Source organism: Chlamydotis macqueenii, chromosome W, assembly GCF_036417535.1.
Source record: "Chlamydotis macqueenii isolate bChlMac1 chromosome W, bChlMac1.mat, whole genome shotgun sequence".
Lineage (NCBI taxonomy): Eukaryota > Metazoa > Chordata > Aves > Otidiformes > Otididae > Chlamydotis > Chlamydotis macqueenii.
Window position 1 is genome coordinate 42,839,018 of NC_141592.1, and position 26,767 is coordinate 42,865,784.

Consider the following 26,767-nt stretch of genomic DNA (forward strand, 5'->3'; position numbering starts at 1 on the left):
CCTTGACCCGGTTGAGTCCACTGAACAAAGGGAAACTTCTAGCAGCTTCTTAAAGAAACTGCCACCATAGCCCCTCCCCACTGAACAAAACCAACACATAGTGGAAGCTACAGGGGTGACCTCTGTGAGAAGAGATAAGGAACTGTCCTGTGTCAGAGACAGCCAGTTCCAGCTGGCTTAGCAATGGACTTATTGCAGGTGAAGCTGGTGACACCTCTGTGATAATGTGTTTAAGAAAGGGAAAAACACAGCACAGGCACTGAAGACTGAGGAAAAAAAAGTCTGAGAAACTCCACAGGCTGTTCAGCCTGGAGAAGAGGAGGCTCCGGGGAGACCTTATAGCGGTCTTCCAGTACCTCAAGGGGGCCTACAAGAAAGATGGGGAGAGGCTGTTCAGTAGGGCCTGTTGTGATAGGATGAGGGGTAATGGTTTTAAAATAGAGGGAGGTAGATTTAGATTAGATATTAGGAAAAAATTTTTTAACAGTGAGAGTTGTAGAACACTGGCCCAGGTTGCCCAGAGAGGTGGTGGAGGCCCCATCCCTGGAAACGTTCAAGGCCAGGTTGGATGAGGCTCTGAGGAACCTGATCTAGTCGGGGAGGTCCCTGCTCCTTGCAGAGGGGTTGGACTAGGTGACCTTTGAAGGTCCCTTCCAACCCTAACCATTCTGTGATTCTATGATTCCTTTTCATTTATATCTTCCCCCTGAAGAGATATACGTGACAAAAGCCATTGTTCACTTCCCAGAGCCAAAAGGGAAGACTGTAAAGGATGTTCCAATTTGTTCAGGTCACTAGTTATTGTAGTCAATTTATTCATTAAGACTTCAGAGTCTATACTATTTAGAATTCCCAATCCTGTTCCCAGGATACTGATGGCATCCCTCTTTATTCGTTTTTCAGAAAAGAGGGTTCGTTTGTGCAGCCATGTTGTCCATCTTATATAGGAGGTTTTCAGAAATGGCGAACAAGCTGGTTGGATGGTGGAGATGTTACTTTGCATCGACAATTCAATTCATCTGAGGGACCATGATGGGTTAAACAACATCTGTTGTTGACCTGTATTTTGAATTACGTATGGTCCAAGTTCAAAAAATTGGGAAAGTGATTGGGGTAGGTGGTGTTGTGCTTGTTGTCGTGTTAGGGCTGGGGGTAACATAAACCCAGTTCCCGGGTTTAAATGTGTGCACTGGGGAATCTAATCCCCATGCCCTGGTAGACATTACTTTGTTTACTTCTTCCATTCATTTTCCTAATGCTATCAAATATTGTTATAAACTCACTTCTCCAACTTGAGTGAGATCTTGCCCTTGATATCTGGTTTGGAATGGTTTCCCATACAAAATTTCAAAAGGACTCAAATTTTCTTTACTTCTTGGTTTGGTTCGAAGCCTTAATAAAGCGATTGGAAGGGCTTGATCCCATCTCAAGCTTGTTTCTTGGCAAATTTTTCTTAATTGTGTTTTTATTAAGTGATTCATTTTCTCTGTCTGCCCACTTGCTTTGAGGGCGATAGACTGTATGCAATTTTCAATCAATTTCTAAAAATTTACTAACAGATTGTATTACTTGTGACACGAAATGCAGCCCTCTGTCTGAATAGATTACTTCAGGGACTCCAAACCAAGGGATAATTTCCCTTAATAAAATTTTATTCACTTTGCGTTTTGTTAGTTCGACAGGGAAATGTTTCGGGCCATCCGGAATAGGTATCTGTTAATACTAACAGATATCTATACCCCCCTTTTCTAGGCAATTCTGAGAAGTCTATTTGCCAATTTTGACCTGGAACACATCCTTTGCTAGCATTTCTGAACTTTACTTGGTTCTCTACCTTTGGGTTATTCTTTAAACATGTTTCACATCTGCTAACCACAGTTTTCACAGTTTGAAACAAGCTTTGGGCTATTATTTGCTTAGAGAGAATTATACAAAGCTACTGTTCCCCAATGAGTTTTGTCGTGCTGAATTCTTATCAATGTCCACAGTATTCTAAAGGGAACTATTACTCAATCATCCTCTACGGTTGCCCATCCTGAGGGATTGATCTTAGCTTTTAAGTCTTTAATTAGTTTTTTATCTTTTTCATCATATTCTACCGTTTCAGGTAGTGATAAAGATTTTTCAGGGATCAAACAATACCTCACCTTGTTCTGCTGCCTGCCTCGCCTCATAATCAGCCAATTTGTTACCCACCTCCTCATCAGTGTCACCTTTCTGATGTCCCCTGCAATGCATTATTGCCACAGCTGTCCGAAGTCGAATTGCTTCCAAAAGTCGCAATATCATATCTGCATGTTTAATACTTTTTCCTTGTGTGATTAAAAGTCCTTGTTCTTTCCAGATCGCTCTGTGAGCATGCACTACACCAAAGGTATACTTTGAATCTGTCCATATATTTACTCACAGTCCTTCAGCGAGCTCCAGGGCTCTCACCAATGCGGTTATCTCCGCCCTCTGTGCTGATGTACATTTTGGGAGGGATTTTGCTTTTATTACCTGATCTGTTGTTGTCACCACGTACCCAGCCATTCGGACCCCATTCCTCACAAAGCTGCTTCCATCTGTATACCAGGTATGGTCGACTTCTTCCAATGGTTCTTCCTTCAGGCTAGGTCTGCTCGCATAGACGGTTTCTAATTGTTTCTATGCAGTCATGTACAATGGGATCAGTTTCCTGTTTATCACTTAGAAAAGAGGCAGGGTTAACTATTGTAGACGTAACAATTTCCACATCTTCCACATCGTCCTGCTCCATTAGGACTGCCTGATATTTTAAAAATCTTGACAGTGATAACCAAAGTCCACCTTTTTGTTCTAAAACCGGAAGTTACTGCATGGGAAGTGTGAACGATCATTTTCTGCCCCAGGGTAATCGTCATCGTCACATGCGCAGAGGTTCTTTCTGGTGGTCTTTGCGAATCCTCTGGTAGTCAAGGGATGAAGTAAATACTCTTCCTCACTGTGTTCGCTAGTTGAACTCTGAGTCTCTCTTCCATATAGAGTCTTGTTTTGGCTCATCGCCCTGCTTGCAAATTCCTTAAGCCCCCCCTTATCTTGGTTTCAGCTAGTGTCTGCTGAAAGTACTTTGTTATGTTAGATTTTATGACTCTGCTGTTCTTTCTCTCAAGGTTAGTTCACATTTTCACACTAGGATTACATTAACTTGGAGACAATTCTATCATTTGAACTTCTACATATATACATATATACCTTGTTATACATATATATATAACCTGTTATAGTTTTAAAATATATTATTTATAAAACATCATCACCTTATAGCAAACTAATGATTCCTGAAAAGTACATTTGCAAGCCTTCTGAATAAGGAAAGCAATTTTTAAAAGTGTATTGATTTGTCTAGTGTTAAATGACATAATAGCCATACACTAAAGCATTGAATAATTTAGGTAAATCAATGTTTTCTGAATTTCATACAAGTACAAACTGTCTTGGGTGATAAAATTAAACAATATAATAAAAAAATTGAGTAGTATATAATGATGAATGTATGGGCTGATAATAACCAGAGGTAAAAACTCATTTTGTCATTGTAACAAACAACTTCCAGTCATCTTTTCCCTATTATTCCCATCAGAAAACATGATATTCTATAACCAATTGATTTTAGTCCTTAAATAACTTATCATTTGAAAGACATCTCTCTGAAGTATAGCTTTTTTCAAATTATCATCCTGAATATGGAATAATTATGCAGATTTTCTGGTATTAAAGTTATTTCATACAGTTTATGGTTCCTAAACAATGACATATTCTGTAGACCTAAAGGAAGCATCACTTTCATTCTTGAATGACTGCTATAATGTTTTCTTTAATTGATGTCTCCAGGGCAGAAGGACACTGTTTCAGATGTTATAACTTTTTAAAATACATTTATATTTTTTTTACTAACAATAATCTACTTATGGCTACCTTCCAGAAAGTTAAGTGTTAATAAAGAAAGAAGAAATGCATACATTGTAAAACTGTTCATACCAGAATAATCAGAGTATCCTGCCTTTAAGACCCACATCTGAAACCACGAGAAAAACCGAATAGCTTATTCTGGGAAACCATATGAAGGAGAAGAACATTTGGTTGGTTGGTTGGTTGGTTTGGTTTTTTTTAAGAAAGTTCTAAATGAAGAAGCTTTCAGTATTAATACTAGAAGTAAATATAATATCTACATCAGCCATACTTTATATATTTGAATCCCAAGCCATACAGAAGATGTAAGAGGATATTTTTCCACATTTAACTCTAAGCACTCCCTATTCACCCTCACTTTCAGCCTGCATAAGTCAATGCTGATGCTGAGAGAAGTCATTCCCTTTCACTCTCACCTTCTCATTCTTGTTCCTCTATTTTCCCTCTCCTTTGATTGAAACTAGAGTGTCTCCTGTGGTGGGTAAACTTTGGCTGGCTTCCAGATGCCCACTCAGCTGCTCTCGCACTCCCTCTCTTCAACAGGACAGGTGGAGAAAATAAGATGAAAAAGCTCATGAATCAAGATAAAAGGGAGATCACTTATCACTTACCATCATGAGCAAAACAGATTTGACTTGGGGAAAATTAATTTAATGTTACCAATTAAAATAGATTTGGATGATGAGAAACAGAACCAAAAATTAAAACACCTTTCCCCTACATCCACTTTTTCCCAGGCTCAACTTCACTCCTTCATTCCTGACTCCTCTTACCTCCCCCCACACCCTGAGTGATGCAAGGGGGATGGGGAATAGGGGGTTGCCGTCAGTCCATAACAGTTTCTATTTGCCACTCCTTCCTCCTCTCACTCTTTCTCTGCTCCAGCATGGGTCCTTCCTATGGGCTGCAGTCCTTCATGAACTACTCCAGCATGGGTTCTCCACAGGCCACAGTTCTTGTCAGGAGTCATGCTGACATGCTAGTCAATATACTTGGTTCTTCAGAGGCACTGAACAGGCATAGCATCTAAAAATAAAAATTCAGTGAGAGCTACAGCATTCAGAATATCTGAAGATCAGGTCTGGCTGCCAACATTGATGACAGTATAAGGGAGTTGGACAGCTGGACGAAATGCTGGGATAAACCCTAGGATAAAATGTTCATGTTCAAATTTTCTGTGCCCAAAAGGGAGGAGGGGAGTGAAAAAAAAAGGGAGAGAGGGAGTGAAAACTTCTGCAAGAACTTCCAATGTTATCATAAAGAAATCTCAGATTTTTTTTCTTTCCAGCACAATTGACATACACATTTCCTTGTGATATTTCAAAGTAGAAACATTGTAATTGAATTGGAAGCATCAGAAAAGTGATTGGCTTCCATGCTTTTGAATAAGCAAGGCATTTGAGAACAAAACTCCATTACATGTGGTGTTGTGTATTGGACTGATGTTTCCTTTTCACTGTGCTTCAGAAGGCTTTATTTCTGGTGTTTCTAGAGAGGATGATGATCATGAAGAAAGGTAATAATGGCTCAAGGTGAGAATCATAGAATATCCTGAGTTAGAAAGGACCCACGAGGATCATCGAGTCTGACTCCTGACTCCACACAGGGCAACCTAAAAGAGAAGAGATCAGCACCTCCCTCTCCACTCCCCCTCACAAGGATGTCACAGATAGCAATGAGATCAGCCCTCAGTCTCTTCTTCCCTAAGCTGAACAAAGCTAGTATCCTCAGTCGCTCCTCATAAGTCATGCTCTCTAGTCCTTTCACCATCTTTGGTGCTCTCCTTTGGGCACATTGTAATATTTTATATTACAGGTGACATTACAGTGAGAGTTTGCTACAGGCCACCTGGCCAGGAGGACTGAGTGGATGAGGCCCTCTATAGACAGATAGGAGCAGCTTCAAGGTCACAAGCCCTGGTCCTCATGGGGGTCTTGAACCACTCCGATATCTGTTGGAGGGACAACACAGCCGGGCACAAGCAATCCAGGAGGTTCCTGGAATGTGTGGATGACAACTTCCTCCTGCAAGTGACAGAGGAGCCAACGAGGAGAGGTGCTATGCTGGACCTTGTTCTCACCAACAGTGAAGGGCTGGTGGGGAACGTGGAGATCAAAAGCAGCCTTGGCTGCAGTGACCATGAGATGGTGGAGTTCAGGATCCTTAGGGCAGTGAGGAGAGTGTGCAGCAAGCTCTCTGCCCTGGACTTCAGGAGGGCAGACTGGCCTCTTCAGGGATCTGATGGGCAAAGTGCCGTAGGATACAGCCCTGGAGGGAAGAGGGGCCAAGAAAGCTGGTTCATGTTCAAGGATCACCTCCTCCAAGCTCAGCAGCGATGCATCCCAACAAAGAGGAAGTCGGGCAAAAACACCACAAGGCCTGCGTGGATGAACATGGGGCTTCTGGACCAATTGAAAATCATGAAGGTGGAAGCAGGGACAGGTAGCCTGGGAAGATTACAGAGAGGTTGTCCAGAGAGGGATCAGGTAAGGAAGGCTAAAGCCCTGACAGAATTGAATATGTCCAGGGATGTCAAGGGCAACAAGAAAGGCTTCTATAGGTATGTCGGGGACAAAAGAAAGGCCAGGGAGAATGTGAGCCCTCTCCAGAAGGAAACGGGTGACCTGGTTACCTGGGACATGGAGAAGGCTGAGGTACTCAATTACTTTTTTTGCCTCAGTCTTCACCGATAAGGGCTCTTGTCGTGCCACCCAAGTTGCGGAAGGCACAAGCAGGGACTGGGAGAATGAAGAAATGCCCACTGTACCGGAAGAGCAGGTTCAGGAACATCTGAGGAACCTGAAGGTGCACAAGTCCATGGGACCTGATGAAGTGCATCCCTAGGTCCTGAGGGAACTGGCGGATGAAGTTGCCAAGCCACTGGCCATCGTATTTGAGAAGTCGTGGCGGTCTGGTGAGGTGCCCGATGACTGGAAGAGAGGGAACATGACCCCCATTTTTAAAAAGGGGGACAAGGAAGACCTGGGCAACTACAGGCCGGTCAGCCTCACCTCTGTGCCTGGCAAGGTCATGGAGCAGATCCTCCTGGAAACCATGCTAAGGCAGATGGAGAGCAAGGAGGTGGTTGGTAACAGTCAACAGGGCTTCACTAAGAACAAATCGTGCCTGAACTAATTTGGTGGCCTTCTCCGATGACGTTACAGCATTGGTGGATAAGGGACTGTGGTGGTTTAACCCGAGTCACCACACAGTTTCTCGCTCCCTCTCCCCCTCCCCAGCGGGATGGGGAAGAGAATTGGGAAGAAAGAAAAACTCATGGGTTGAGATGAAGACAGTTTACTAGAATAGCAAAAAAGGAAAACTGCAATAATAACAATATAAGGATACTGAAATATACAAAATGAACAATGTACGTTTTTTCACCACCTGATGTCCCAAAGACTGATACAGCCTGTCCCGAGCAGTGATCATGGAAACGAAAACTAAGCAGCAAGCAAAGGAGCGAAAGGGAGCCAGCAAGGTAGAGATGGATAGATAATGGTAGATAATGGATGCCAATGATGGATGCAAAGGATGCCCCCTCCCACGGGTAACCCCCACTTATATCCTGAGCATGATGTTTATGGCATGGAATACTCTCTTTGGCCAGTTTGGGTCAATTATTCTGTCTGTCCTTCTCCCAGCTTCTGTCATCTGCACATTAGCAAGACTTGGAAAGCTGGACAGTGTCCTTGGTCTCATTCACAACAACTCGTATCATCAGAGTGTTTTTATCAACATTCTTCACATTCAAAATCCAAAACACACCGGCTACTGAGAGGAAAATTAACTGCATCCCTGCTGAAACCAGGACAGGGACAACCAACGGACATCATCTACCTGGACTTGTGCAAAGCTTTTGACACTGTCCCGCACGACATCCTTCTCTCTAAACTGGAGAGACATGGGTTTTGCTGGATGGACCACTCAGTGGATAAGTAATTGGCTGGATGGCTGCACTCAGAGAGTGGTGGTCAATGACTCAATGTCCAAGTGGAAACCTGTGACAAGTGGCATTCCTCAGGGGGCGGTATCGGGCCCAGCCTTGTTCAACATCTTTGTCGGCGACATGGACAGTGGGATAGAGTGCACCCTCAGCAAGTTAGCCGATGACACCAAGCTGTGTGGTGCCATCGACACGCTGCAGGGGAGGGATGCCATCAAGAGGGACCTTGACAGGCTGGAGAGGTGGGCCCATGCAAACCTCATGAAGTTCATCAAGGTGTGTTGCTTTTGTTTAGTAAGTGGGGGCTATGGTGGCAGCTTCTGAAGAAGCTGCTAGAAGTTTCCCCTTTGTTCAGTGCACTCGGCTGAGCCTAGGGCAGACCCTAGATGTGAAGAAACTGAAGCAGGGACAGAGAGGGGGAGGTGCGAGCCTTGTGGGCCTTGTGGCAGAAAATATTTTTACTCTGGTAAAGCAGTGGCTTCTGAGGATGAATTTAGATTTGGAAGGAAATAGATTGAAATTGTAGGGGTGTTAACAATTTGGTTTTTAATTAATATTGGAAGCAGATAAGGAAATTATAGGAAGAATTATGCCATTCAAAAGCATTTCTGATAATAGCACTTTGTGTCTAATGGTGGGGAGCAGACAACTTGAAAACGAAACATTTAGTAGTGTGTGAGGATATTTCTGTTCTTGTGCTCCCTTGATGTCTGGGAATGTTTTCTATGTGGATTTTTAGTCTTCCAAGTACAGATTTGATCCAAATGTTCAATCTATTGTCTTCCCAGGCATTCTTCTGATAAAGTGGCCAAGTTAGAAAGCCAGATAGAGTCATACAAAAAGAAACTGGAAGACTTGGGTGATTTGCGGCGGCAAGTTAAACTACTAGAAGAGAAGAATATGGTGTACATGCAAAACACTGTGAGCCTGGAGGAAGAACTAAGGAAAGCCAATGCAGCACGTATCCAGTTGGAGACATACAAGAGACAGGTGAGAATATCATGGCTGAGCCTAGAGAGTTATGGTGAACGGAGTTAAATCCAGTTGGTGGCTGGTCACAAGTGGTGTTCCCCAGGGCTCAGTGCTGAGGCTGGTTCTGTTTAATATCTTTGTCAACGATCTGGATGAGAGGGTTGACTGCTCCCTCAGTCAGTTTGCAGGTGACACCAAACTGGGCGGGAGTGTCAATCTTCTCGAGGGGAGGAAGGCTCTGTAGAGGGATCTGGATGGGCTGGACCGATGGGCTGAGGTGAATTGTATGAGGTTCAACAAGGCCAAGTGCCGGGTCCTGCAATTCAGTCGCAACAACCCCATGCAACGCTACAGGCTTGGGAAAGAGTGACTGGAAAGCTGCCTGGCAGAAAGGGACCTGGGGGTGCTGGTTGACAGCCGACTGAACTGGTGGCCAAGGTGGCCAACAGCATCCTGGCTTGCATCAGGAACAGTGTGGCCAGCAGGAGTAGGGAAGTGATCGTGCCCCTGTATTCGGCACTGGTGAGGCTGCATCTGGAATACTGTGTGCAGTTTTGGTCCCCTCACTACAAGAAGGATGTTGAGTTGCTGGAGCACGTCCAGAGAAGGGCAATGAAGCTGGTGAGGAGTCTGGAGCACAAGTCCTATGAGGAGTGGCTAAGGGAACTGGGGTTGTTTAGTCTGGAGAAGAGGAGGTTGAGGGGAGACCTCATCGCTCTGTACAACTGCCTGAAAGGAGGATGTAGGGAGACGGGTGTTGGTCTCTTCTCCCAAGTAACTTGTGATAGGACGAGAGGAAGTGGCCTCAAGTTGCAGCAGGGGAGGTTTAGGTTGGATATTAGGAAAAGTTTTTTTACTGACAGAGTGGTCAGGCACTGGAACAGGCTGCCCAAGGAAGTGGTGGAGTCACCATCCCTGGAGGTGTTCAAAGAACATGTAGACGTGGCACTCCAGGACATGGTTTAGTAGGCATGATGGTTGGACTTGATGATCTTGGAGGTCTCCAGTTTGACCATGATTTATGTGAACAGTGCCTTGTCTTTATTCTGACTTCCCTTAACCTTGAATGGTCACACTACAGGTGTCCCTACGTGTCAATCCACAGCAGAATTTAAAAAGATACAAAACCAGGCACAAATAGCATTGCATACCCTAGAGTGATGTACATCTCAAACTTTAAAGCTGTTTCCCTGCATTTGGTCACCTTGATAAGTAGGGCAATTAGTTTGTACCTCCCTGGGCTGATTGTTATTATAGTCCAATTGATTCCACTTGAAAAACAGAACTTGGATAAGAAAAAGGCTGAAGTAACATACAATCAAAGGGAAAAGGAAATATAGGAGGAGACACTTTCACACACCATTAATATCTCATTTGCTCATAAAAGGAATAATTCCTCTGAATAACAGAGCACCAATTACAGTTATGTTATCCCTGATGTTTGCATCTGATCATGCTTGTTTCAATGATGATGCAGGTTTTGAAAGGGGAAACTTTGTTCTTTATGTCTAAGCTGTGCATCTGCAAAGAATATATCTTCTCCCTCATTCCCAGTGTTTTATGGATGAGAATTTACAACTGAGGAGCTGATGTGTTGTACGGAACTCTACTGCTGGCTGAGACTGGAATAAAGGCCAGGCCTCTAATCTGGCAGACCTGAGTTTCTTTCACTTTAACCACATTGTCTCAGAACAAACACACAGTCTGTTTGCCTTCATTGTCTATAAATAAATTAAAAATTCTCTTGAATATATCTTTGAGACCAAAACATGAAAGAAGAAAGTATATATATGAAATGTCACAAACAAATTAGCTTCCAGGAGTCCTAACTCTGTGTCCTGCTATAAGAATTAATTACATATCTTCAGCTGAGTTTTCATTCAGCTTATGTGTTTGTCAGTCAGTCTTTACTCTGTTTACTGCTTTCATACTCTGTGTTATTAACATTCTGGGATAGAGTCTACACTAGTAAAGGCTGAGACCTTTGCTGAGTTGTCTTGTGCTTACTGATCTTTTCTGCTAAGCTTTTATACTTTGTTAGGAGCATATTGCCCCTTGAAATAAAGAAAACTGATAATGAGCCTGCAGTTGAATTTTCATGTTTGTGTATTAATAAACAATAACAAATGTCTAAGCACAAGAAAATTTACCTAATTGCATGAAATAGTGCCTGACTTGTGAGTGAGATTTATAGAAGAAGTGATGACAAAAGGTTTCTTGAGAGTTTTTTCTTTTCCTTGGCTTCTCTGAAAGTAGGAGGATTATTCTACTAAGCTCTTTGGTTCATAGGATTATACAGCTTTTCCTGTAAATCTCACTTGTATGTAAATTTTTAAAGATACTTTACATCTTTTTGTTATTTCTTTTATTTGTGCTAAGACCTACCTAGTATTTGAATTCTTTTGGTTATATTGAAACATATAGCAATTGATGAAAAAGAATTTTAGACTGCCCTGTAGGTAAATATTTCACTTATTTGCCTCATGGCACATGGTCATTAACTACTTTCTTTCATATGTTTTCTTTTAATGTTAATAATTGCAGACAAATTACTGCTTCTTGCTCTCACAGGCAGTGGAATTACAAAACAGATTATCTGAAGAATCCAAGAAAGCTGATAAACTAGATTATGAATGCAAACAGTTGAAAGAAAAAGTAGACAGCCTCCAAAAAGAAAAAGATGTAAGTTTCATTATATTTTTTTCTAGTAGTGATGAAAGCAACCATTTTTCCTTTACTACATAGAGTTATCAAAAACAACTTTTACGTTGAGCTTTTTGAATTAATATGTTTTATTTTCCACTTAAAATTTTCTAAGGTTTGTGTACAAATATATTTTTAACCCTAATGTTTATATTGCATGGGATAAAGTAACTATTAAAATATATGCAACAGATTTTCAAGAGGAAAACCCCTCACATATAGTGTCTGAAGTTGTTTCTTGACCATTCACCATGAAAAGGATAATAAATGTCAAAGATAATTGTAATGTATTCTGAAAAACTATTTAAAGTAGATTTTTGCAGTATGCTACCTAGAATTAAACTCAGAAGTGTTTTTTTTTTTCCAAAGTAATGTTCCTTGATATAGCATCTGCGTGTTTCTCTTTGTGAAATCAAGGCCTCTGAAGCAAGAGGTTTAGGATGTGTCCTCTATTGCGATTTCCCCTTTCTCTTGTGATCACTAATCACTGATTTAGTTTCTGGTGTCATCATGGATATGCAGTATAGATACCAGTTTATAATCTTCCTCTCTAAGCCACCAATAGACTGAGGTTGATCGCTCTTGCCCTCTCGTGCCAAGAGTGATCCTCCATGTTTCTCTGGCATACTCTAGTTTCTTTGCCAGTTGGTTTTTGTCTGTGGATACTTTTGGAGTCTGTATATTGGCACTTTAAAGTACCACATGAAACATGGCCAACACTTTCAGTTAGCAATTGCTCAGGCTTATTTGAAGTGTAAGTCTGTCTTTCCTTCAAGCAGAATCTTTGTAGACACTTTCCTGAAGATATCCTATTTCCTGTGTAACTTTTAAAAAATTTCCAGGTCTTGCACTTAGGTAGCACTTGAGCTGAAAATTCTCAGTTATATTCTGCTCATAGGTCTTAGATTTCTGTACATTGGCAAATTTACTAAATACTATGGAATGGCTCACAGTAGTCTTGTTCATTTCTTTCTTTGCTTTTCTTTCCTGTTTTTTTTTCATGTTATGTTTTCTCCCCTCCTCCCCATCCCCATCCCAGATCTCAGGGGACGTTTGTATTTTTGGCTTACCTGTTGCTTGGTGGAAACCTTTTCATCTGCATTTCAAGTCATTGCAGATATGGTTTTCTGTTTTGTCACTTGGCAAGAAGCGTTGCTTTGGGGTTGTTTGTTTTTAATGCACTCTTTTGAGTGTATAGGTGCCTGTAAAAATGTGTTGGTTTTGTTTAGTGAGGGGGGGCTACAGTGGCAACTTCTGCAATAAGCTGCTAAAAGCTTACCCTTTGTCTGGTAGACTCGGCCAGGCCTAGGGCGAATCCATCACTGGCCAGGGCCGAGCCAATTGGTGGCAGAATGTTCCCTGATAACGCCTCTACGATAACGTATTTAAGAAGGGGGAAAATAAATAAATAAATAAAAGAAGATATGAAGAAGCTAAAGCGGGGGCAGAGAGGGGGAGGCGCGAGCCTTGTGGGCCTTGTGGCCCTCACCCTCTGGCCTCCCGCCAGGCGGCTGCCTGGGCCCGACTCGGCCCAGCCTGGCTGCAAGAAGTTGAGAGGAGATGAGATGTGAAGAGACCCTGAGAGGCGTCTGCCTGAGCCGGATTGTGAAGAATTTCTTGTGAGAGGAACGACTGCAGATGCCAAGGTCAGTTCAGAAGGAGGGGGAGCAGTAATGCTACTCCTGGCCAAGATTCCCCTGCAGCCCATGGTGCAGCCCATGGTGAAGCAAGCTGTCCCCCTGCAGCCCATGGAGGCCCACGGAGGAGCAGAGATCCACCTGCAGCCTGTGGAGGACCCCACACCTGGGCAGGTGGATGCCTGAAGGAGGCTGTGGCCTGTCGAGGGCCCGTGCTGGGGCAGCTGTTCTGGAGGGACTGCACCCCATAGAAAAATGACCCACACCGGAGCAGTTCATGAAGGACTGTAGCCCATGGGAGGGACTCCACACTGGAGCAGGGGAGGAATGCGAGTTCTTCCCCCGAGGAGGAAGCAGCAGCGTAAAGCAACGTGTGATGAACTGGCCGTAACCCCCATTCCCTCTTCCCCCCTGTGCCACTTGGGGAGGGAAGAAGGTAGAGATAATTTAATATAAAGTTAAGCCTGGGAAGAGGGAGATGTGGGGGGGAAGTTACTTTCTTCCCTTCCACATTATCCTGCTCTGGTTTTAATAATAAACAAATAGTTTTCCCCAGGCTGAGTCTGTTTTGCCCGTAATGGTAACTTTAAGGATCTCTCCCTGTCCTTATTTCAAACCTTGAGCCTTTTTCCTATTATCTCTCCCTGTTCCCTCGGCGGGTGGGGGGAGTGAGTGAGAGACTGCGTAGTCTGGTCCCAAGTGGGGATAAACTACGACAAAAAACAATATCATAGCCAAAATAGTCTCAGTGTTTCCGTTAGTGATTCTTAACCTATTATTACTTCTCAATTCCATTATTCTTTTTGTTTCTTGATTGTCACATCTTAATGTGGCATCAATGTCATAGATACTGGAATTGAGTGCACCCCCAGCAAGTTTCCAGATGACACCAAACTGCCTGGTACAGCTGATTCACTAGAGGGGGGGGATGCCATCCAGAGGGACCTTGACAGGCTGGAGAGGTGGGCCCATGCCAACCTCATGAAGTTCAACCAGGCCAAGTTCAAGGTTCTGCACCTGGGTCAGGGCAATCTCCAGTATTAATATGGGCTGGAGGATGAATAGATTGAGAGCAGCCCTGAGGAGAAGGACTTGGGATACTGGTGGATGAAAAACTGGACATGAGCCATCAGTGTGTGCTTGCAGCCCAGAAGACCAACCATATCCTGGGCTGCATCAAGAGGAGCGTGGCCAGCAGGTGGAGGGAGGTGATTCTGCCCCTCTGCTCTGCTCTGGTGAGACCCCACCTGGAGTACTGTGTCCAGCTCTGGAGCCCCCAACATCAGAAGGACATGGACCAGTTGGAGCGAGTCCAGAGGAGGGCCACGAAGATGATAAGAGAGCTGGACCACCTCTCCTATGAGGACAGGCTGAGAGAGTTGGGCCTGGAGAAGAGGAGGCTCCAGGGAGATCTTATAGCAGCCTTTTAGTACTTAAAGGGAGCTTATAAGAAAGATGGAGAGAGAATTTTTAAGAAGACCTGTAGTGAAAAGGCAAGGGACAAGGGCTATAAACTGAAAGAGGGTAGATTTAGATTAGATATAAGGAAGAATTTTTTTTATTATGAGGGTGATGAGACACTGGAACAGGTTGCCCAGAGAAGTTGTGACTGCCTCATCATTGGAGGTGTTGAAGGTCAGGATGGAGAGGGCTTTGAGCAACCCGATCTAGTGAAAGATGTCCCTGCCCGTGGCAGGGAGGTTTGACTAGATGATCTTTAAAGGTCCCTTCCAATCCAGACCATTCTATGCTTCTATGACTAAAATTGCCCATCCCATATTACAAGTTACGTTGTGATATCTTGTCAATTATACTTTAGAGTTAGCTGTTGAACTCATTTTTGTCCTTATGTCTGTTCTGTCAGAGTATGATAGTATGTGATTGATATCTTTCATAATAATCTGTCTCGGAATTCTTCACTGATCAGGGTGTTCCTTGCTGCAATACCTTTGATATGACATATAAGAACTATAGAAATTATTATATACAGTTCAAATTATTGGCTGTTCTCACCTAAAATCAGATCTCCTTGAGGTACACATCGGACTTCCCCATCCTCCCGCATCACCCACCAAGTACATCCAGGTCCTTGAGCAAAAGCAATCCCATGGGTGGGTTTGCCTTTGCCCAGGGGAGGAACAACCCAGACCGTCTTTCCTAACATATTCCTTAGATGCACCACAGGGACTTTATCACCCTCTACAATATGTAACAGTTCTGACTGGGCAGGGCCAGCTCGATTGGTGGATCCCCGAGTGTTAACTAACCAGGTAGCTTTTGCTAAATGTTTGTCCCAATGTTTGAAGGTGCCACCACCCATTGCTTTCAGTGTAGTTTTCAGCAGTCCATTGTACCGTTCATTCTTTCCAGAGGCTGCTGCATGATAGGGGATGTGATATACCCACTCAATGCCATGCTCTTTGGCCCAGGTATCTATGAGATTGTTTCGGAAATGAGTCCTGTTGTCTGACTCAATTCTTTCTGGAGTACCATGTCGCCAGAGAACTTGCTTCTCAAGGCCCAAAATGGTGTTTCGAGCAGTAGCATGGGGTACAGGATAGGTCTCTAGCCACCCAGTGGTGGCTTCCACCATTGTAAGCACATGGCGCTTACCTTGACGGGTTTGTGGGAGTGTGATGTAATCAATTTGCCAGGCCTCTCCATACTTATACTTCAGCCATCGTTCCCCATACCAAAGAGGCTTTAACCGCTTGGCCTGCTTAATTGCAGCACATGTTTCACATTCATGGATAACCTGTGCAATGGTATCCATGGTCAAGTCCACCCCTCGATCACGAGCCCATTTGTATGTTGCGTCTCTTCCTTGATGGCCTGAGGTGTCATGAGCCCACCGAGCTAAAAATAGTTCACTTCTGTGTTGCCAGTCTAGGTCCACTTGGGAAAATTTAATCTTAGCAGCCTGATCCACTTGCTGGTTGTTTTGATGTTCTTCAGTGGCTCGACTCTTGGGTACGTGGGCATCTACGTGACGTACTTTTACAACCAGATTCTCTAACCGGGCAGCAATCTCTTGCCACAGTGCGGCAGCCCAGATGGGCTTGCCTCTACGCTGCCAGTTGCTCTGCTTCCATTGCTTTAACCACCCCCACAGAGCATTTGCCACCATCCATGAGTCAGTGTAGAGAGAGAGTTTTGGCCATTTTTCCCGTTCAGCGATGTCCAAAGCCAACTGGATGGCCTTCACCTCTGCAAACTGACTCCATTCACCTTGGCCATCAGTAGCTTCTGGAACTCGTCGTGTAGGACTCCACACAGCAGCTTTCCACTTTCGATGTTTTCCTACAATACGACAGGACCCATCAGTAAATAGGGCATATCTCTTCTCATCTTCTGGTAAATTATTATATGGTGGGGCTTCTTCAGCACGTGTCACCTCTTCCTCCGGTGGCATTCCAAAATCTTTGCCTTCTGGCCAATCTGTGAACACTTCTAAGATTTCTGGGCGACTGGGGTTTCCTATTCAAGCCCACTGTGTGATCAGTGAGACCCATTTACTCCACGTGGCATCAGTTGCATGATGTGTAGAGGGGACCTTCCCTTTGAACATCCAGCCCAGCACTGGCAGTTGGGGTGCCAGGATGAGCTGTGCTTCAGTACCAATCACTTCTGAAGCAGCTCGAACTCCTTCATATGCTGCCAGTATCTCTTTTTCAGTTGGAGTATAGCGAGCCTCGGATCCTCTATATCCCCGGCTCCAAAAGCCTAGGGGTCGACCTCGAGTCTCCCCTGGTGTTCTCTGCCAAAGACTCCAGGTAGGGCCATTCTCCCCAGCTGCGGTGTAGAGGATGTTTTTCACATCTTGTCCTGTCCGGACTGGCCCAAGGGCTACTGCATGAACAATCTCCTGTTTAATTTGTTCAAAGGCTTGTCGTTGTTCAGGGCCCCATTTAAAATCGTTCCTCTTTCGAGTCACTTCATAGAGAGGGCTTACAATCATACTGTAATTTGGAATATGCATTCTCCAGAAACCCACAACGCCCAAGAAAGCCTGTGTTTCCTTTTTGTTAGTCGGTGGAGCCATAGCTGTTATTTTGTTGACCACATCCATTGGAATGTGACAACGTCCATCTTGCCATTTTACTCCTAAAAACTGGATCTCTTGTGCAGGCCCCTTGACTTTGCTTTGTTTTATGGCAAAACCGGCTTTCAGAAGGATTTGGATTATTTTCTCCCCTTTTTGAAAAACTTCTTCTGCTGTGTTGCCCCGTACGATTATGTCATCAATGTACTGCAGGTGTTCTGGAGCTCCACCCTTTTCTAGTACAGTCTGGATCAGTCCATGGCAAATGGTGGGGCTGTGTTTCCACCCCTGGGGCAATCGATTCCAGGTGTACTGGACACCCCTCCAAGTGAAAGCAAACTGTGGCCTGCATTCTGGTGCCAAAGGGATGGAGAAGAACGCATTGGCAATATCGATGGTGGCATACCACTTGGCTGCTTTTGACTCCAGTTCATATTGAAGTTCTAGCATGTCTGGCACGGCAGCACTCAGTGGTGGTGTTACCTCATTTAGGCCACGATAGTCCACTGTTAGTCTCCATTCTCCGTTAGATTTTCTCACTGGACATATGGGACTGTTAAAGGGTGAGCGGGACTTGCTGATCACTCCCTGGCTCTCCAGTCGACGAATCAGCTTGAGGATGGGGATTGTGGAGTCTCGGTTGGTGCGGTATTGCCGCCGGTGCACCGTGGTGGTAGCAATTGGTACCTGTTGTTCCTCAACCTTCAGTAATACCACAACAGAAGGGTCCTTTGAGAGCTTGGGCAAGGTGGCCAGCTGTTTATTCTTCTCCGTCTCCACAGTGGCTATACCAAAAGCCCACCGGTACCCTCTTGGGTCTTTGAAATACCCACTCCTGAGGTAATCTATGCCAAGAATGCATGGAGCATCTGGGCCAGTCACTATGGGGTGCTTCTGCCACTCATTCCCAGTCAAACTTACTTCAGCCTCCAATACAGTCATCTCTTGGGATCCTCCTGTCACTCCAGAAATACAAATGGGTTGTGCCCCTTTATAGCTTGATGGCATTAGGGTACACTGTGCACCAGTGTCTACTAGAGCCTTATACTCTCGTGGGTCTGATGTGCCAGGCCATTTAATCCATACAGTCCAATAAACTCTGTTGTCCCTCTCCTCCGCCTGGCTGGAGGCAGGGCCCCTCTAATCCTGGTCATAATATTCATCGCTCACTTCCTGTGAATATGAATTAGAATTCCCTTCCATAGGATCATAGGTAAGATCAGCCCTTCTATTCCGTCTGGGGAACTGTCCACTGGAGACCGGAGCAGCAGTTTTCCGGGGAGAACCTCTATTTGCAAATGTTTTTCCCCGCAGCTCACGTACCCGTGCCTCTAGGGCTGAGGTAGGTTTCCCATCCCACTTTCTCATGTCCTCTCCTTGGTCACGCATGGTAAACCACAGGATACCTCGCCGTGTGTACCGTCTCTCTTGAGCAGGGAAACGTTTACTCCTAATAGCTGAAATACTGCTCTGTATGGGCGGGGAGTAGGACCTATCCTCTTTTAACTGCTGGACCTCCCGAGACAGTTTCTCCACAGCTGAGACGAGGGAAGAAGAGAGAGTGTCTTCATATTGCCGGAGCTGAGTAGCCAATTCATCTATTGTTGGTCCCTCTCCCTCTTTCCAGAGCATAATTGCCAATGAATTGGCATACGATGATGGTACACTCCGTAGAAACTTCCGCCACATGAGCCGTGTGCACCGGACTTCATCTGGATCTTGGGGTGACTCCTCACTGTCTAGGTCACTATAAATGGCTTCCAGCACAGCTAATTCCCTTAGGTACTGGATACCTCTCTCTATAGTGGTCCACTTGCCTGGATGATAAGTAATATCTTCCTTGAAGGGATATCTTTCCTTCATACTTGACAGGAGTCGACTCCAGAGGCTGAGAGCTTGTGCACCTCTTCCAATCACTTTGTCAATGCCTGCTTCCCTAGAAAGGGATCCCAGCTGTTTAGCTTCCTTACCTTCTAATTCCAGGCTACTGGCCCCATTATCCCAGCATCGAAGCAGCCAGGTGAGAAAGTGCTCGCCTGGACGGCGGCCAAAATCTTTTCGTATGTCTCGCAACTCATTCAGGGATAAGGATCGGGTGGTTTCAGTCTCATTTATGAGTTCCTCTCTCATGAGTTCCTCTCTCATGAGTTCCTCTTCTTCCTCCTCTGCTCGTGATGGTCCTGGTTTTTCCTCATCCCTTACTAAACGAGCTGACTTTTGCTTCCAAGATTTCTTCTTCTGTACAGGGGCGACTGATACTGACACAGGTTGGTTCTCTGATTTGGCTGCAGTGCCAGTAGCTAGAGTTGGAGTAGCTGCAGTACCTGTCGTTGGGGCTGGAGTAGCCGCAGTGCCGGTAGCTGGGGCTGGAGTAACCACAGGGCCGGTAGCTGGGGCTGGAGCAGCTGCAGTGCTGGTAGCCGGGGCTGGAGTAGCCGCAGGGCCGGTAGCTGGGGCTGGAGTAGCCGCAGGGCCGGTAGCCAGGGCTGGAGTAGCAGCAGGGCCGGTAGCCAGGGCTGGAGTAGCAGCAGGGCCGGTAGCTGGGGCTGGAGTAGCCATGGTATCGGTTGGTTGATTTTTTCTCCCTTCTTCCTGAGGGTGCTGCACTTTAAGCAGTGTTTGGTAGATACTAGCCAGTGCCCAGCACAAAGCAGTAAGCTTTGCCTCTTTAGAATAGCTATGGCATTTTTCTTTCAAATATTCAATCACTTCATCTGGATTCTGTAGTTGTTTGGGAGTGAAGTTCCAGACCATTGGAGGTGAGAAGTTCTCTAGGTACCTGCCTGTCTTCTCCCACATACCATGCCACCCCTGCCCCTCCAACCTCAAGGCAGATCTCTGGGTGAATTTTGTAAATAATTGTTTAATCCTAAACAACATCTGAAACCCATTTAGGACACAGAGCAATAGGAGTATGCTGGCTTGCCCATCCCAAGGATATTCAAAATTCTCGAGAGCTGATGTGACTTGCTCAAAAGAAAAAGGGAAGGTAAAGGAGTAGGGGAAGGTACCCTCCTCTGACTTCCCAATAGATTGGTTCTCCAAGGAGAAAAAGAAAAATGTGTGATTATTAATAATTCTTACCAAATGGCATCCAAAGTACGGAGTTGCCAGCAATGCCGAAAACAAGGACCAGATTAATTTAATGGCCAGTGATGATACCGTATCATAAGCCAGTAGTGCCCAGTAAATCAAAATGAGAATTCTCATCCATTTCCGAGAAGTGATAAACAGCATCAAAGGAAATATGTGATGCAACTTAGGACAGACATAACACAACCATGTGAACACGTAGTACAACAGTGTGACCAGGGACTCAAATAAAATAATGAGCACTTGTAACAACTTTCACACACTCTAGTCAGATCTGTCCTTACCTCAACCCTTCCAGCCCCATGTTGGGCGCCAAAATGACTGTGATGGTTTAGCCCAAATCACCACACAGTTTCTCGCTCACTCTCCCCCTCCCCAGGGGGATGGGGGAGAGAATTGGGAAGGAAGGAGAACTCGTGGGTTGAGATGAAGACAATTTACTAAAATAAAAAGGGAAAACTACAATAACAACAGAATATAAGGATATTAAAAATATACAAAGTGAACAATATGTGTTTTCTCACCACCCGATGTCCCAATGACCGATACAGCCCGTCCCGAGCAGCGATCACGGAAACAAAACCGAGCAGCAAGCAAAGGAGCAAAAGGGAGCCAGCAAGGTAGGGGGAACGATGCCAGCAAAAACAAGCAGGAAGGATGGATGCCAGGAAGGCAGATACCCACCCTCGCCTGCCCCCACTTATATACTGAGCATGATGTTTATGGCATGGAATACTCTCTTTGGCCAGTTTGGATCAATTATGCTGTCTGTCTTTCTCCCAGCTTCCTGCATCTGCACATTAGCGAGACTTGGAAAGCAGGACAGTGTCCTTGGTCTCATTCACAACAACTGGTATCATCAGGGTGTTTATGAACATTCTTCACACACAAAATCCAAAACATACCAGCTACTGAGAGGAAAAATTAACTCTATCCCTGCCAAAACCAGGACACTACAAAAGAGTCAACGTATCTACACTCCAGGATGGTCCAGTGTTCTTCAGTTGTCTTTGGACTGAGCCTGAAACAACTAGTTTCCTTCCATGTCTGAAATGCTCAGATGATGGCAAAGCCAGTGACACAGATCAGGAGGAGGACGTGGAACTGCTGTCTAACCTCCCACTGTTGGAAAAGCGACAGTGTCAAGTTACTGTAGTTCATCTGTTGTGTTGACTCTGTATATGCCCCGGCTAACTTATATTTCCTTCCTCTTGTCTACTGAATCTTGCTTTCCTTGGTAAGGGAAAAGTAGCCTATGGTATTTTAGCTCACTTGCTTTTCCCTTGGAGCCAACTATGTGTGAGGGGAAAATCAAGAGAGGCGAGTGGTCCCAATGGATGCTGTTTGCTATTTGGTAACTGTCCTGGTTTCAGCAGGGATGAAGTTAATTTTCTTCTCAGTAGCCGGTGTGTTTTGGATTTTATGTGTGAAGAATGTTGATAAAAACATTCTGATGATACGAGTTGTTGTGAATGAGACCAAGGACATTGTCTGGCTTTCCAAGTCTCGTTAACGTGCAGATGCGGGAAGCTGGGCAAAAGACAGACAGAATAATTGATCCAAACTGGCCAAAGAGAGTATTCCATGCCATAAACGTCATGCTCAGTATATAAGTGGGGGTTGCCCATGGGAGGGGGCATCATTTTCAGTTATTCCTTTCCTTGTCGGGTATCCGTTTGGGCACCCTTGGCATCCTTTTCTTCTCTCTTGCTTGCTGGCATCGTTCCCTCTACCTTGCTAGCTTGCTCTCCCCCTTTTGCTTGCTGCTCGGTGTTGTTCCTGTGATCGCTGCTCAGGACGGGCTGCGTCGGTCATTCGGACATCGGGTGGTGAGAAATTGGACATTGTTCATTTTGTATATTTTGTATATATTAATATCCTTATATCCTGTTAGCTTTGTAGTTTTTAGTATTTTCAGTAAACTGTTTTTATCTCAACCCACGAGTTTTCCTTTCTTCCCAATTTCTCTCCCCTGTCCCACTAGGTAGGGGGAGGGTGAATAAGAAACTGTGTGGTGATCCGGGCTAAACCACCACAGTCTTTTTGGCGCCCAACGTGGGGCACGAAGGGGCCTCACTAGATCAGTCGTGAGATCATCGGACCGTAGTCGGAGGATCCAAGGTTCAAGCCCTGGTCAGTCCCGAAGGGTTGAGATAAGGACAGGTTTGAACACAGTGTGTTGAAAACAGATTTGTTACAAGTGTTCATTAAGCAGGTTTGGCCATCGCTGGGCACAATGTTGTTTTATTTGTTCTCACAGTTGTTTTTAGAGCTGTACTGGATAGCACCCTACTTGCCGTATTTTCTGTTTGTCGGTGTTTGTGCACGCTTTATCAATGATGTGTGTTGGATCAAAGGTATCGGTCTGCTGTGCTATGTGGCACTGATTTGTTTAGTGAGATTGCTGGTAACGGGACCATTTTCATATTTGTACTCAATGGCGGCGGGCAGTGTGCAGAGCGAGGAGGCAGAGGCAGCTCCACCCGGGTATTTCGGGAGCCATCTTGTGGGTGTTGTTTGGAACTATACCTGTTGTTTTGTTCCGGGAAGCCAGGCCGCGGGGGGAACATCTGTTTACAGCTTTCCCCACCTCGCCAAGCTAATTTCAACAGCTTTTGAGAATTTTGAATACCCTTTTTATACCCCTACCACCATGTTCATGGTGACAAGTCTCTTGCAGCTATCTCAGATCTTGATATTGATGAAGTTTAAACAGTTTTTTAAAAGTATTATGGCTCCTCCAATCCCCACACCAGACACTGTGGCTACTCAAACTGCTGCTACAAATACTGCAGCTACTTCAGCCGCTACGGCAGGTGCTGCAGCTACCCCAGCCCCTGCTACGGGCACTGCGATTGCTTCAGCCCCCACGCCAGACACTGTGGCTACTCAAACCTCGGCAAGCAGTACCAAAGAGAAACCGAAAAACCAATCATCTACACCAGTATCAGTTGCCCCTGTACATAAGAAATACACCAAAAAATCAGTTCGCATAGTGAAAGATGATGATGAACCAGGCCCATCACATGATCAGGGAGACACAGAAGGGGAGGTAGTCACCCGATCCCTATCCCTGAGTGAGCTGCGAGATATGCGAAAAGATTTCAGCCGTAATCAAGGTGAGCAACTTGTCACCTGGTTGCTCCGATGCTGGGACAGTGGGGCCAGTAGCCTGGAATTAGAAGGCAGGGAAGCCAGGCAGCTGGGATCTCTGTCTAGGGAAGCAGCCATTGACAGGGCAATTGGAAGAGAGTCAGCAGCCTGCAGCCTCTGGAGGCGACTCCTGTCAGGTGTGAGGGACAGGTATTTCTTTAAGGAAGATATTGTATGCCACCCAAGCAAGTGGACCACCATGGAGAGAGGTATCCAGTTTCTGAGAGAATTAGCTGTTCGGGAGCTGATTTATCATAACCTGGATGACCCACGGACATCCGTAGATCCAGATGAAATTGAATGTACCCGACCCATGTGGCGGAAATTTGTACAGAGTGCACCATCATCGTATGCCAACTCATTGGCAGCAATGAGTTGGAAAGATGATGAGATGCCACCAGTACGTGCAGTGGCTAACCAGCTCCGACAATATGAAGACAATCTCTCTTCCCCGATGCGGGCCTGTGTCTCAGCTATAGAAAGACTGACTGAGAAATCTGAAAGCCAGTTTGAAAAACTGTTAGAAAAACTATCTGAGGTGTGTGAGAAACTCGAAGAGTCCTGCTCCCCACCTGCACGGACTAATATCTCAGCTATTAGAAGAAGACCTCATCCTCCTCCTGCTCAAGGGAGACGGTACACCCGACGAGATGACCTATGGTTTACCTTGCGTGACCAAGGAGAGGATATGAGGAAGTGGGATGGAAAGCCTACCTCGGCCCTAGAGGCACGGGTACGTGAGTTGCGAGGTAAAACAATCACAAAGGGAGGTTCTTCCAGGCAATTTGCTGCTCCAGTCTCCAGTGGGCAGTTCCCCAGACAGCGTAGAAGGGCTGATCTCACCTCTGATCCCATGGAAGGAACTTCTGATTCATATTCACAGAAAGTGAATAGAAAATATTACAAACAGGACTAGAGGGGCCCTGCCTCCAGCCAGGCGGAGGAGAGGGACAACAGAGTTTATTGGACTGTATGGATTAAATGGCCTGGCACATCAGACCCACAAAGGTATAAAGCTCTAGTAGACACTGGTGCACAGTGTACCCTAATACCATCAAGCTATAAAGGGGCACAACCCATTTGTATTTCTGGAGTGACAGGAGGATCCCAAGAGCTGACTGTATTGGAGGCTGAAGTAAGTTTGACAGGGAATGAGTGGCAAAAGCACCCCATAGTGACTGGCCCAGATGCTCCATGCATTCTTGGCATAGATTACCTCAGGAGTGGGTATTTCAAAGACCCAAAAGGGCACCAGTGGGCTTTTGGTATAGCCACCGTGGAGACAAATAAACAGCTGTCCATCTTGCCCAGACTTTCAAAGGACCCTTCCGTTGTGGGAAAGCTGAAGGTTGAAGAACAAAAGGTACCAATTGCTACTACCACGGTGCACCGGCGGCAATATCGCACCAACCGAGACTCCATAATCCCCATCCTCAAGCTGATTCGTCGACTGGAGAGCCAGGGAGTGATCAGCAAGTCCCGCTCACCCTTTAACAGTCCCATATGGCCAGTGAGAAAATCTAATGGAGAATGGAGACTAACAATGGACTATCGTGGCCTAAATGAGGTAACACCACCAATGAGTGCTGCCGTGCCAGACATGCTAGAACTTCAGTATGAACTGGAGTCAAAAGCAGCCAAGTGGTATGCCACCATCGATATTGCCAATGCGTTCTTCTCCATTCCTCTGGCACCAGAATGCAGGCCACAGTTTGCTTTCACTTGGAGGGGTGTCCAGTACACCTGGAATCGACTGCCCCAGGGGTGGAAACACAGCCCCACCATTTGCCATGGACTGATCCAGACTGTATTAGAAAAGGGTGGAGCTCCAGAACATCTGCAATACATTGATGACATCATCGTATGGGGCAACACAGCAGAAGAAGTTTTTCAAAAAGGGGAGAAAATAATCCAAATCCTTCTGAAAGCTGGTTTTGCAATAAAACAAAGCAAAGTCAAGGGGCCTGCACAAGAGATCCAGTTTTTAGGAGTAAAGTGGCAAGATGGACGTCGTCACATTCCAATGGATGTGGTCAACAAAATAACAGCTATGGCTCCACCAGCTAACAAAAAGGAAACACAAGCCTTTTTAGGTGTTGTGGGTTTCTGGAGAATGCATATTCCAAATTACAGTATGATTGTAAGTCCTCTCTATGAAGTGACTCGAAAGAAGAATGATTTTAAATGGGGCCCTGAACAACGACAAGCCTTTGAACAAATTAAACAGGAGATTGTTCATGCAGTAGCCCTTGGGCCAGTCCGGACAGGACAAGATGTGAAAAACATCCTCTACACCGCAGCCGGGGAGAATGGCCCTACCTGGAGTCTTTGGCAGAGAACACCAGGGGAGACTCGAGGTCGACCCCTTGGGTTTTGGAGCCGGGGATATAGAGGATCTGAGGCTCGCTATACTCCAACTGAAAAAGAGATACTGGCAGCATACGAAGGAGTTTGAGCTGCTTCAGAAGTGATTGGTACTGAAGCACAGCTCCTCCTGGCACCCCGATTGCCAGTGCTGGGCTGGATGTTCAAAGGGAAGGTCCCCTCTACACATCATGCAACTGATGCCACGTGGAGTAAATGGGTCTCACTGATCACACAGCGAGCCCGAATAGGAAACCCCAATCGCCCAGGAATCTTAGAAGTAATCACAGATTGGCCAGAAGGCAAAGATTTTGGAATGCCACCAGAGGAAGAGGTGACGCGTGCTGAAGAAGCCCCACCATACAACAACCTCCCAGAAAATGAGAGGCGCTATGCTTTGTTCACTGATGGATCCTGTCGTATTGTAGGAAAACATCGAAAGTGGAAAGCTGCTGTGTGGAGTCCTACACGACGAGTGGCAGAAGCCACTGAAGGCCAAGGTGAATCAAGTCAGTTTGCAGAGGTGAAAGCCATCCAGCTGGCTTTAGACATTGCTGAACGGGAAAAATGGCCAAAGCTCTATCTCTACACTGACTCATGGATGGTGGCAAATGCCCTGTGGGGGTGGTTAAAGCAATGGAAGCAGAGCAACTGGCAGCGCAGAGGCAAACCCATCTGGGCTGCCGCACTGTGGCAAGATATTGCTGCCTGGTTAGAGCATCTGGTTGTAAAAGTACGTCACGTAGATGCCCACGTACCCAAGAGTCGAGCCACTGAAGAACATCAAAACAACCAGCAAGTGGACCAGGCTGCTAAGATTAAAGTTTCCCAAGTGGACTTAGACTGGCAACACAGGGGTGAACTATTTTTAGCTCGGTGGGCCCATGACACCTCAGGTCATCAAGGAAGAGACGCAACATACAAATG

General features: G+C 45.4%; 1 pseudogene; it reads left to right on the plus strand.

Moving 5' to 3' along the window:
- The first annotated feature begins 6,265 nt into the window (after positions 1 to 6,265).
- On the plus strand, positions 6,266 to 24,498 carry LOC147596708 (uncharacterized; annotated as a pseudogene).
- The last annotated feature ends 2,269 nt before the right edge of the window (positions 24,499 to 26,767 follow it).